A 13,857-nucleotide genomic window follows, 5' to 3' on the forward strand; every position below is an offset into this window, starting at 1 on the left:
TGCTCATGGCTTGGCAGGATTAACATAGTAAAAATGACCATCTACATATTCAATGCAATTCCCATGAAATCACCAACACAATTCTTGATAGACCTTGAAAGGAAAATCTCAACTTCATATGGAATAACAAGAAACCCAGAATTGCTAAAATTGCTAAAACAATCCTCTACAATAAAAGCTCTTCTGGAGGTATCTCCATCCCTGATCTCAAGCTGTACTATAGAACAACAGTAGTCAAAACTGCATGATACTGGCATAGAAACTGAATAGTGGATCAATGGAATCAAATAGAAGACCCTGAAATAAACCCACACACTATGGACACCTGATTTTTGACAAAGATGCCAAAATCATACAGTGGAAAAAAGAACACATCTTCCAGAAATGGTGCTGGTCCAACTGGATGTCTACATGTAAAAAAATGCAAATAGAGCCATACTTATCACCCTGCACAAAACTAAAGTCTAGGTGGATCAAAGACTTCAACATAAAACCAGACACATTAAACCTCTTAAGAGAAAAATTGGGGAAGAGCCATGAGCTCATTGGCACAGGAGACTACTTCCTGAATAGAACACTAACAGCACAGGCTCTGAGATCAACAATTAATAAATGGGACCCAATGAAGCTGAAAAGCTTCTGTAAAGCAAAGGACATGGTTATCAGAACAAAATGAATGGCTACAGATTGGGAAAAGGTCTTCATCAACCCTGTGTGGCAGCCTTTTTGGAGTTTTTGGCAAATTTGGAGTTAATGGCATCTGAGCAGTGGAATTAGGCCTCTTGGCTCTGGCTATATTCTAAAGTCCAGTCTCTCATAGATTAACCTTGGTGGTCCTACAGTGGATTGCTCTGACCCTGAGAAATTCTGTGCAACCATAGTAACCAGACAGCAGGCTCTGTGTTACCTTGAGTGAGCTCTCCTATGTTTTGACCAAGTAAAGCTCCTACGTGAGAAACTGCTTGTACTTTTTTGCCTACTTAAGTATTAACCTGACATCCATTAAATCAATACTTTGATCAGCATGTAGACTTGGTGTCCTTCTCTGTGTCGCTCTGTCTCTCTCTCCCCAGCTCTCTCTCAGGTGGTATTCAGGTGTCACTGCTGGCCGGTGACAAACCCTGTACCTGACAGAGGGCTAATATTCAGAATACATAAAGAACTCAAGAAGTTAAACAGCAAAAAAACAAGTAATCCAATTAAAAAATGGGGTATGGAGCTGAACAGAATTTTCTGCAGAAGAATATAAAATGGCAGAGAAACACTTAAAGAGATGCTCAACATCCTTAGCCATCATGGAGATGCAAATCAAAATGACCCTGAGATTTCACCTGACACCCAGCAGAATGGCTAAGATCAAAAACTCAAGTGACAGCACATGCTGGAGAGGTTGTGGAGAAAGGGGAACCCTCTTCTACTGCTGGGGGGAATGTCAACTTGTACAACCACTCTGGAAATCAATCTGGGGCTTTCGCAATCAGGAATACTGGTTCCTCAAGATCCAGCTATACCACTCTTAGGCTTATATCCAAAAGATTCTCAAGTACACAACAAGGATATGTGCTTAACCATGTTTGTAGCAGCTTTATTCATACTAGCCAAAACCTGGAAACAACTCAGATGTCCGTCAATGGAGGAATGGACACAGAAATGGTGGTACTTTTACACAATGGAATACTACTCAGAAATTAAAAACAAGGAAATCGTGATTTTGCAGGCAAATGATGGGAAAAAGATCATCCTGAGTAACGTATCACAGGAGCAGAAAGACACACATAGTATATACTCACTTATAAGTGGGTACTAGACCTATAAGGTAAGATAAACATGTTAAAATCTGTACACCTAAAGAAGATAAACAAGAAAGAGGACCAGGGGTAAGATGATTAGTCCTTACCTAGAAAGACAAAAGGGATCAACATTGGAAATAGGAGAAAACAAGTAACAAGATAAAAGCCAACTGCAGAGGGCATCTGAAACACTCTACTTAGCAGTGTATCAAAACAGATTTTGAGACTAATAACCAAACATTTGGCAGAGTGCAGGGGATCATATGAAAGAAGAGGGAGTTAGTATGACATGGAAAGGACAGGAGCTCCACAAGGAACAAATATTATATCAGGGAAGAGGTGTCGTCTATTGGACTGTTTCTCCAACAAAGGACCATGCATGGATATAACCTAAAACCCTTGCTTGGATGTAGCCTATGGTAGCTCAGTATCCAAGTGGGTTCCCTAGTATAAGGAACAAGGATTATTTCTGACATGAACTCAGTGATTGGATCATTGATTACCCCCCAGCCCGAGGAAGGAGCAACCTTGCTAGGCCACAGATAAGGACATTGCAGCCAGTCCTAAAGATACCTGATAGGCTAGGGTCAGATCAAAGGGGAGGAGGACCTCCCCTATTAGTGGACTTGGAAGAGGGCAGGGAGGAGATGAGGGAGGGAAGGTAGGATTGGGAGGGAAAGAGGGACAGGACTACGGCTGGGATACAAGTGAATGACCTGTGATTAAAATAAAATAAAATAAAATAAAAAGAATAAAAATAAAAAAGAAAATGTTCAATTACATAATAGAACATCATTTAGGCACTTAAAAATATAAATCAAAAATTTAAAAGGCAAATGATGAAGCTAGGAAAAAAATAATGCTGAATTAGATAAACTATAGCTAGCAAGACAATTATGGTATATATTCCATTACATGTGGGTATTAACTGTTAAAAAGAACTACAATGAATAGTTATGGGTAAATGAGAGTAGGGTCTGGGGATGGAGACTGTAACAGGAGGATCAAGTGTAGGGGCAGGCGACTTGAAGAAGGAAATGTGGGGAGAGATGGCTAAAACTAAGGACTATTTGAAGGGAAATGACCTAATAAAATAGGCAATTCCTAAGTATATACATATATGAAAGCAATCTAAATGAAACTGCAAAATAATGAGGGGGAGGGAGGGCCTCAATCAGACATCTCTTCTCATCAAAGGGAGCTTCCAATACCAGGACTGAGTAACATCTAGTTAATTGTTGGCCAAAGGGGTCTCAAGAAAGTCCCCAAACAATCCAGGCTGTTGCCAAGGCGAGGTTGCTCTCCACAGATGACAAGGCCCTATTGCTAAAGACAACACCTACACAACTCATTATACATGGAGATGTCGAGCGGGTGCCTACACAGAACCCTCACTCCTATGGGCTAGTGTTCAAAGGACCAGGTACTCTGCAGTCTTCCAAAGCAAAAAGATAAACACCAACCCAGCTACAAAATATTCAGTTTACAATGGTGTCCTAAGCAGGATATGCTAGTGCAATGGTGGCACAAAGCTTATGAGAGTAACCAACCAATATCTAATTTGACTTAGCCCATTCCTTAACATGAAACCTATATTGGATACTGCTTGTGTGACCAAGAACCTTAAAATAGATATCTCAAAGACGTAGGGTAAAACCAAATACTACTGTAGAGGAATTTTTAATTCAGCAACCTGGTTACTCTGAATACAATACAGACACACCTTAATCCCAGGAGACAGAAGCAAGCAGTTCCTGAGTTCAAGGACAGCCTGTTATAGAACATGTTTCAGGTAAAGAAAAGGTAAGGTCCAGATGTGCTGGCACACACCTTTAATCCAAGCACTTAGCAGACAGAGGTATGCAGATCTCTGAGTTGGGTTCAGATAGTTCAGTTGAGTCACCGACTTGAGAGACAATGCAGTGCAGCTGAGTTCATGGTAGTTCAGTTCATGGAATTTAGTCAGTTTTACTGGGAAACTTTTACAGGGAGAGGTTGAAGAGAGAACAAGCTAGATGCAGGTGAAGACATATCAAGCCAGAAAATAAGAAGCCAAAAGATTACAACATATTATCAAAGTTTAGTATGAAGGCAAACAGAGCAATTCTGTAAAAGCTGAGAAGCCAGTTTGAAACAGTCAGCTTGGATAGGAGTTTGAACCAAAACAGCTCAATTTAACCAGTGAGCCAGAACTCAGAAAGAGCTAGAAAGGGTGAGCTTACTCAGCAGTAAGTTTCAGAGGCTGAAAACATTCTAGGCCTAGGTAAGACTGTACTGGTTAGAAGCTTCCAGGACTAGGCCTAGGTTAGCAGTTAGAGGCAGTAAGCCTCTGAGACAACAATGACCTCAGGCAAATTAAGTTACTTTTACATACTACTGTTCCACTAGAGGAACATAGAAATACAATGACTCTTAATTACAGCCTACTATAGTTATATATCATCCAAGTAGTCTTCATTAAAGAAGCTTCTTCCTCCAGCAGATGAAAACAAATACAGACCCACTGCCAGGCATTAGGCATAGTAGGAGACCTTTGGACACTCAACCCTGAATTGGAATGTCTCCATCAGATCCCTTCTCTTGGGACTCAGGAACCATGTGGAAGATGAGGCAGAAAGAATACAAGAGCCAGAGGAGATGGAGCACCCTGAGAAAACGAGGCTTTCTAAACACAACAGGATCTACATATGAACTTAAAGAGACTGAGACTGTGCACAGGACCTGCACAGGTCTAAGCCAGATGAGCTCCTAAGATCTGTAAGAAATGGACACAAGGACTGGAGAGATAGTTCAGCCATTAAGAGCACTCTCTGCTCTCCCAGAAGTCCTGAGTTCATTTTGAGAAATGGGACCATCCCAGACTAGAAAGAAAAACAACTGGACCTTGAATAAGGGCCAGCTAAGAAAAAAGAAGAGTCAGACAATTAGGGCTACTAAACCTTGAGTAGAGCCCAGAACAGATGGCCCTCCTCAGAAGACAGGATGAGCTTATTTTAAGATAAGAAACCTGGGGCAGGGAGGACTGCCCTTGGAAGAAGCTGTAAGCTGCCAGCTGCAAAACTGCTATCTTTTCTTCTGACTAGTCAATGTAAAGATATATGTGTGGCCTGATTTTTAGGTATAAAAACTCTGTGCTTTGTATGCTTGGGGTTGTCTCCTGCCTTGAAGGGGCGACCCTCATCACGATCTGAATAAACTGCCTCTTGCTTTTGCATGGAACCGCGGTATGTGAGTCTCTTTGGGAAGGGAGCGGTACGGAGTCCCTGCATTGGGAGTGCAGGTTTTGCAATTTCCCAGGAATTGCATGGTGGCTCACATCCATCTACACTGGGATCTGATGGTCAGTTCTGGCATGCATGTGTACTTGTAAATAGAGCACTCATATACAAAAATAATAAATTAGAAAAAGTAGACACACAGCCCATCACTAAATGGTAACCACTTGCAAATGAAAAATTAGTTCCCTCCAAATGAGTCTCACCAGGGAAACATACTGTTGCATGCCCAACAGTAGATGGCCAATAGAAAATTAACTCAATGAATGCCATTTGGAGATTCATTGTCTCATAATCTCATGTCAGAGCTTTTTCTTCCTTCTTCCTTTTCATTTTTTTTTTTAAATTTTACATCTTTTAGTTTTTTTTTTTTATTTTACTCCACAGGTCCCTTGTATGTGTAATATGTTCTCTTGCTTTGCAATTCTGTGGTATTCCTGAATGTATGAACAAGCAGGTCTCTGCATCTTTATCTGTTTCTTTTGCCTTTGAGGGAGGGGGACTGTTTTCCTTCTGTTTATCTGGTTTGTTTAATTCCAGGAGTTTTGTTATATCTTATTAGTTTTTATTTTATTTCATTTTTTTATTATGTCTAAAAGCCTGTTTGCTTTCTAATTTAGAGACAGAAATGAGGTCAATCTGGATAGAAGGGGAGGCAGAGACAAACTGAGAGTAGTAAAGGGAAAGAAACTGTAAGTATAATATATGAAATATCTATTTTTTAAAATTTTTTATTAATTACACTTTATTCATATTGTATCCCCCCATAAGCCCCTCCCTCCTCTCCTCCCAATCCCACCCTCCCTCCCCTTTATGCATGCATGCTCCTCCCCAAGTTCACTGATAGGGGAGGTTCTCCTTTCTTTCTTTCTGATTGTAGTCTATAAGTTCTCATCAAAAGTGGCTGCATTGTACTCTTCTGTGGCCTGGTAAGGCTGCTCCCCCCTCAGGGAGAGGTGATCAAAGAGCAGGCCAATCAGATTATGTCAGAGGCAGTCCCTCTTCCCATCACTATGTAACCCACTTGGACACTGAACTGCCATGGGCTACATCTGTGCAGGGGTTCTAGGTTATTTCCATGAATAATCCTTTGTTGGAGTATGAGTCTCTGGGAAGTTCCCTGTGTTCAAATTTTCTTGTTCTGTTGCTCTTCTTGTGGAGTTCCTGTACTCTCCAACTCTTGCTATTTCCCACTTCTTACCTAAAATTCCATTCACTCTGCCCGACAGTTGGCCATCAGGCTCAGCATCTGCTTTGATAGTCTGTAGGGCAGAGGCTTTCAGAGGCCCTCTGTGGTAGGTTCCTAGATTGTTTCCTGTTTTCTTCTTCTGGCTTTCAGAAGCCCTCTGTAGCAGCTTCCTAGGTTGCTTCCTGTTTTCTTCTTCTTCTGATGTCCATCCTCTTTGCCTTTCAGGATGGAGATTGAGCATTTTAGTTAGGGTCCTCTCTTTTGCTTAGTATGTTTAGATGTACCGATTTTAGTGGGTTTATCTTATGTTGTATGTTTATATCAGTGAGTATATACCGTGTGTGTCTTTTTGCTTCTGGGACAACTCACTCAGGATGATCCTTTCCAGGTCCCACCATTTACCTACAAATTTCATGATATCCTTATTTTTCATTGCTGAGTAATACTCCATTGTATAGATGTACCACAATTTCTGCATCCATTCTTCAGTTGAGGGGCATCTGGGCTGTTTCCAGCTTCTGGCTATTACAAAAAAAGCTGCCATAAACATGGTTGAGCAAATGTCCTTTTGTGTACTTGAGCCTCTTTTGGATTATGCCTAGGAGTGGTATGGCTGGATCTTGAGGAAGCGCTATTCCTAGTTGACTGAGAAAGCACCAGATTGAAAAATCTATTTTTGAAAAAAGTAAAACATTAAATTTGAAGAGACACATAGTACCTTTCAGTCTTTCTCAGTGTACAACTACACATATAAATCCACTTTGTTCAGAACAAGACACAGTACTATTTAGTTACCATGCTAATCTACTGATAAATTCATTAAGTTTATGATACATGGTCTATTACTGAATAATACATATTTCAGGAGATAATATCTAATTTTCTTCTCTTTTAGATGCTTATTGAGCCATCCATTCCATACTCTACCAAAACAATTACAAATGATGGGTAGGTTATAGGCAATATCTTTGAACTGTATTACACTGAAAAGAAAAACCAAGCTGCAGAATTTTATTTTATATAAATTCTTTGGGGCAATGGAGAGATAGTTCAATGAGTAAAATGGTGACCTCTTCCAAAGGACCTAGGATTAGTTTTCTCAGCAATCACATGTTAGCTCACAACTGTTACTCTAGTTTCAGAGGATCCAGTTCCCTCTTCTGATATCTGATATATGTTGCACAGACATACATGTAGTCAAAACATCCATATACATTTAAAAAAAATAAAAATAATTTTATGTAAGCATGGTAGCAAACACCTAAAATCCTAGCACTTGGGAAGCTGAGGCAAAAGAACCTTGAGTTCAAGGCCAACCTTCATTATACAGTTAGATCCTATTTAACAGATTTTTTTTTAAATGAGGGGTATAGCTCAGTGGCAAAGTATATGATTAACATACATGGAAACCTAAATTTCTAAGGAATACCAAAATTTAACATTTCCTTCAGAAAAAAAAAAAGAAAAACATAAAGTACAAAAGAAAGCATCTGGCAGAATGCACAGAATCTCAAGGTGTAGAGTAACTTATCCAGCAACATGGCTGCTCTGGCAAGGGATAACATTCAAAGACTTAGCTTTGTGAGAAGATCTGTGAGATCCAACTGGACTACAGGCAGGCCCTTAGTATACACCTTTATTCCCTCTGGTCAGAATATAGACACACCTTTAGTACACGCCTTTAATCCCAAACAACGTCTTTTACTGGAGGGACAAAGCTCAAATCAGAGAAAGATTTGACAGCATGACTCAGAGATAAGATACACCCAACTCTCAAGAGAACAGACAGGAGAGAGAAGAGTCCAGAGAGAGTCGGAGTAGTGAAGTACAGAACAGGAACACTGCAGAGTTTGTGCAGTCAATACAGTACAGTTCAGAGCAGTTCGACTGTTCAGGGCAGATGGTTCAGAGCAGTTCAGTTCATGGGGTTCAGAGGCAATTTTCCAAGCAGAACAATTCAGTCAGAAGCTGAGAGAAGCCAGTTTTTGAATCAGTTATTTTGGAGAGGAGCTTGAGCCAGATCACTGAGTTGAATCAGCCAGCCAGAGTTCAGAAAGAGCTAGAAAGGGTGAGCTTATTCAGCAATAAGTTTCAGAAGCTGAAGGCATTTTAGGCCTAAGTTAGCAGATGGAGGCTGGAAGCTGAAGCCTTCAGGGTCCGGGCTTGCAAAAGTCTAGATTGAACGGAGGCTAGATGTTTCCAGGCCTAGGCCTAGAGACTGTTAGAAACGCTCTGGGCTCAGCTCAAGCCATCTATTAGCGAAGTTTGGGAATCTCATCTCAGCTCATCATCAGAGGAAATAAAAACATTTACACCAAAGAATGGAATCTTAATGCTGAATACTTATAGTCATGCTCTTTCAAAATAATGTTTAGTAATATATTCTATTATGTAAAAATTCAGTAAAATGAACACATTGCTTTGATAGTCTGAAGGGCAGAGGCTTTCAGAAGCCCTCTGTGGTAGGTTCCTAGGTTGTTTCCTGTTTTCTTCTTCTTCTGATGTCCATCCTCTTTGCCTTTCCAGATGGGGATTGAACATTTTAGTTAGGGTCCTCTCTCTTGCTTAGTTTCTTTCGATGCACAGGTTTTAGTGGGTTTGTCCTATGTTGTATGTCTATATGAGTGAGTAGAGTGAATGGAATTTTAGGTAAGAACTGGGAAATAGTAAGAGCTGGAGAGGACAGGGTCTCCACAAGGAGAGCAACAGAACAAGAAAATTTGAACACAGGGAACTTCCCAGAGACTCATACTCCAACCAAGGACTATTCATGGAGATAACCCAGAACCCCTGCACAGATGTAGCCCAGGGCAGTTCAGAGTCCAATTGGGTTACATAGTAATGTGAAGAGGGACTGCCTCTGACATAATCTGATTGGCCTGCTCTTTGATCACCTCCCTCTGGGGGGAGCAACCTTACCAGGCCATAGTAGAGGACAATGCAGCCACTTTTGATATGAACTGATGGACTAAGATCAGAAAGGAGAGGAGAACCTCCCCTATTAGTGGACTTGGGGAGTGGCATGCAAGCAAAGGGAGGAGGGAGGGTGAGATTGGGAGGGGAGGAGGGAGGGGCTTATGGGGGGATGCAGAATGAATAAAGTGTAATTGATGAAAAATTAAAAAAAAATGAACACATTGATTCTTAATAGCAAACTCAAAGCTTTTATATTATATAATCGATTGCAACCTCATTTACAAAGTTTGTATGGACTAGTAATCTGATATATTCATTTTGAGCCTGCTTTAGAACATTTATTCAACATTTGATATATCAATTAATAAATGTATTGCAATGTATTTTAAATTTCAATAGATGTGAAATCTGAATTCTTACAATTGTCATACTTTTACTGTAATTAATCTTGTACTAAATTAGAACGCTCAGAAGCTTTACTCTAAAATCTTCTATATGTGTGAATATTGAGACATGGGGTCAAACACTTAACAATCCTTCCATCAAGTCATGTAGCCTTCCCTTGAACTTTGGCAAGCATTGCACTATGACAACAAGAAGACACCAGTATGAACGACGTAGTTAAGGACTACAGTTCAGGGATAAAATGCAGTGCAGTCTCTTTGCTCATGCATCCTCTCGGCTTTGAGGTCATGACACTTTGGGATTCAGTATTCTCAGCATGCTGTGCTGCCCGATTGCTTTCCTGTTCAGAAATCTTTTCTGCTGACAGCTCATTCTTAACTGTGTCCTTCTATATAGCCATAAGGCATAGACACAATGCATCGGCTTCTTGCAATCTGGGCTACATTGTGAATAAAACCTTGTTTTGTAAAAAGAAAAAGAAAGTCAGTTTCTAAAGATGGGAAGGGTCTGATAAGGAACAGAGAGACAGATTACTATCAACTTTTAATTATAAACCATAAATAAGTGTGGACATCGGTTGTTTTCAAAAAATGAAAATTCCAACCATTCTGTTTTACCAATAAAGACTCAGAAACTAGATGCTGGGTTGAAAACCTGTTAGCTCAGAGAGGCAGAGAAAGCACCCAGCTGACCTTCCCTCTCAGCTCAGGTCTGAATGGAAAAGATCCAAAAGGCTCAGTAGCTGACAGCCAGGAGGAAAAGCCCAATAAACCCAAGGCCAAAGTCTTGCTAACTCAAAGCCCAAAAGGGCCCAAAAGCCAGAGAGCTAAAGCCCCTTCTATACAGTGTCTTAATTACCCTTTAACTCAAAGTCCCTCCTACTCTTTAATCCCTGTCAGCTGGTTTCTTGCTCCAACTCTTGACCTATAAGTTAACTTTATTAAATCCTGTGTACAGAAAGATCTTGGATTAAAGGTGTGTGCTAGGGATGGCTGAATCACAACATAATCACCTGTTTATACAACAAACAGAAAGTTCTTGAATTAAAGGTGTGTGATAGGGCTCAACCACACCAAAGAAGAAACAGGGCCTTACAGTTCACAATTTGGGTGCCCACAATGGAGTCAAATACCCTGCAACAGACATCTAAAGTATAACATGTAAATGAAGCCAACAATGCTGTGGAAATTTAGTATAATAAACTTTGAGAAGTTTCCTAGGATGGCCTTGAACTCACAGAGATCCTGATACATTTTTTTCTCCAGAGCAGCAGGATTCAAAGTAACAAGTCCACTTCTGGCCCTTCCAATCCTTTCAAAATATGCTACTCCCTGGTGAGTAAGCCTTCAAATATATGAGCCTATAGGGGTCATTCTTATTCAAACCACCAATTAACAATCTTAATGTTATTTTCTTCAAGGTTAACACATAGAAGATGGCAGTTTAAATTTACACAGTACATTCCTGTATCTTCGGAAAACATGTAACTGAGCCAACAATAGATGTCTGTTTTAGAAAAGTGCAGAAGGCATCAATAAGATAAAAACTCATTTGGCCTAATATTGTGTCTGATTCCAGACCAAATATGAGATATATTTGTTTTGCTAATGCTACTTTAAAAATATGAAAGCATTTTCTCCTTGTCTATGACAAAGGTACTAGAGACAGAATGTGATCAAACTAGTAGCCCATTCTTTCCAACCTCCCATACAAGCCCATAGAGGGGCAAGTAGGACAAGACACAGCATTAGGGTATCTTATGAAGAAATTATTATTTGAAATCCATTTCAGCTTTTGTGTATGCTATAATATATTGCATAATTGTGTTTGTAGTTTTCAGGCAAGAGTTGGATACCATACTGCTTGGAGATGCCTGTTCCCTTATCTGCAGTAAACATACTGCTTGGAGATGTCAGAGACCACCTGTGGAAACTCATCAACCTGCCTCAACTTGACTGTTTCCTTACCTGCGGTAAACATACTGCTTGGCAACAGCAGAGATGTGCTCACAGAACCGTGGCTTATCACAAAATGTTTCAGGCCCCTGGCGGAGAAGAATTTGTAATTTTTCACCCACCCTACTTTCTCATCCTGAACCCTTTATAAAAGCTGATTCTGCTCAGTAAAGTTAGTCCTTGACAAGCACCTGTTTGCTTGGACTCATTCTTTTCTCTCAGCTCATCTTTTCACAGGTTCGGATTCTCTTCTATCCCCCGGAATAACAAGCTCCGTTGGCCAGAGCACCAGTGGATATACTCATTTATAAGTGGATAGTAGACATATAATATAGGATAAACCTACAAAAATCTGTACACCTAAAGAAGGTGAGCTAGGAGAACCCTGGATAAGATGATCAATCCTTATTCAGAAAGACAAATGGGATGGACAGAAGAAGAAGGAGAAAACAATAAACAGCACAGGAGCCTACCACGGAAGGCCTCTGAAAGACTCTACCCAGCCCTGTATAATAAAAAGCAGATAATGAGACTCATAAACAAACTTTGGGCAGTGTGCAGGGAATCGTAGGGAAGAAGAGGGAGATAGTAAGACCTGGAGGGGATAGGAGCATCACAAGGAGAGAAGCATAACCAAAAAATATGGGCCCAGGGTCTTTTCTGAGACTGAAACTCCAACCAAGGACTATTCATGGATATAACCTAGAACCCCCTGCTCAGATGTAGTCCATGGCAGCTCAGTATCCAAAGGGTTTCCCTAGTAAGAGCAACAGGGATTGTCTCTGACATGAACTCGGTGGCTAGCTCTTTGACCCTCTTCTCTGGATGGGGAAGCAGCCTTGCCAAGCCACAGAGGAGGACAATGCAGCCAGTTCAGATGAGACTGGAAAAGCTAGGGTCAGATGGAAGAAGAGGAAGACCTCTGCTACCCATGGACTTGGAGAAGGGCATAGGAGGAGATGAGTGATGGCGAGTAGAATTGTGAGGGGAGGAGAGAGGGGGCTACAGCTGGGATAAAAAGTGAATAAACTGTAATTAATATAAAAAATAAAAATTTAATTTAAAAATACTCCAGTGGAGATGCTAGAGAGATGGCTCACTGTAAAGAGTAATAGCTGTTCTACCAACACCCATATGGCCATCTCTAGCTCCAATTCCAGGGGATCTGACACCATCACATAGACATACATGCCAGCAAAACACTAATGCATATAAAATAAAAATAAATAAATCTTAAAAACAATGGGAAAGTTATGGATTTCAAGCTATCAAAAACTGTACCATTTATGAAAAATTTGTTTAAAAAATATCACAGGCTATTTTTCTCTGTTATTACAGGTTAGAGTGGATTGGAGACAGCCCAGGGTGTACTGATGGGATATGGGCATTTTGTCCTTCACCAAGCCAGGTAATGCCAGTCACACAAGTATCTGTAACTTCATATCCTAAAGACTTGGCAAACTCATCAGGTCTCTGAGAACACTAGATACACTATATATGTGCACAAATATACATTCAAGCAAAGCACTCATACAAAAATTAAGAATAAATCTAAAAAAAAATCACTCACATAACTTTCAGTGATGCTGGGACATTATTATTATTATTATTCAATGTTATACCATCACAAAAACAAGCACCAGTGAGTTATACCTTTAAATGTTAAAAAATAAGGTCCAGCAATATTTTAGGTAATTGGACTGAAGAATTCGATACTATGATGGAGCAGCTGAGAGTGGCCATTATCACAGTAAATTCTACCAGAGTGGACGCAGGACTAGCCACAGGATTATCATCATGGATTGCTGCAGCCATGAATCATCTGAAGGAATGGGCAGGCATGGGAGTGTTAGCAGGCCTTCTGGTGTTGGTCTCCTTGGTTTGCCTGTGGTGTATATGCAAGATTAGAGTCTCACAACAGCGTAATGCAGCCATGATCATTCAGGCCTTTACAGCCATTGAAGCAGGACAGTCTCCCCAAGCATGGTTGGTAACCATAAAAAGCTAAAATGTTACACTCAGGATGCGCTCAGGGTCAGCCGCTTTCGATCCAGAGAAGAGCATGTCTGATTGCATGCGGGTTGATGCCCCAGGTCCCGCCTCTGAGAAAAAAGTATCTGGCAGGTCTGATGTTCTTTGGGTGGATGACACCTAAATGAACATTGGTACAAAGTCCCAATTTATTTCTAATATCAGAGATCAGACCTCTACTCTTGCCTGATGCGTCTAAAACAAAAAGGGGGAACTGTAGAGAGCTGTGTAATGCCGCGCCTTAAAGATGGAGCTGGTTTCTGCCTTTCACCTTCCCGATGGTGAGTGCTCTCTGT

Source organism: Meriones unguiculatus, chromosome 3, assembly GCF_030254825.1.
Source record: "Meriones unguiculatus strain TT.TT164.6M chromosome 3, Bangor_MerUng_6.1, whole genome shotgun sequence".
Classification (NCBI taxonomy): domain Eukaryota; kingdom Metazoa; phylum Chordata; class Mammalia; order Rodentia; family Muridae; genus Meriones; species Meriones unguiculatus.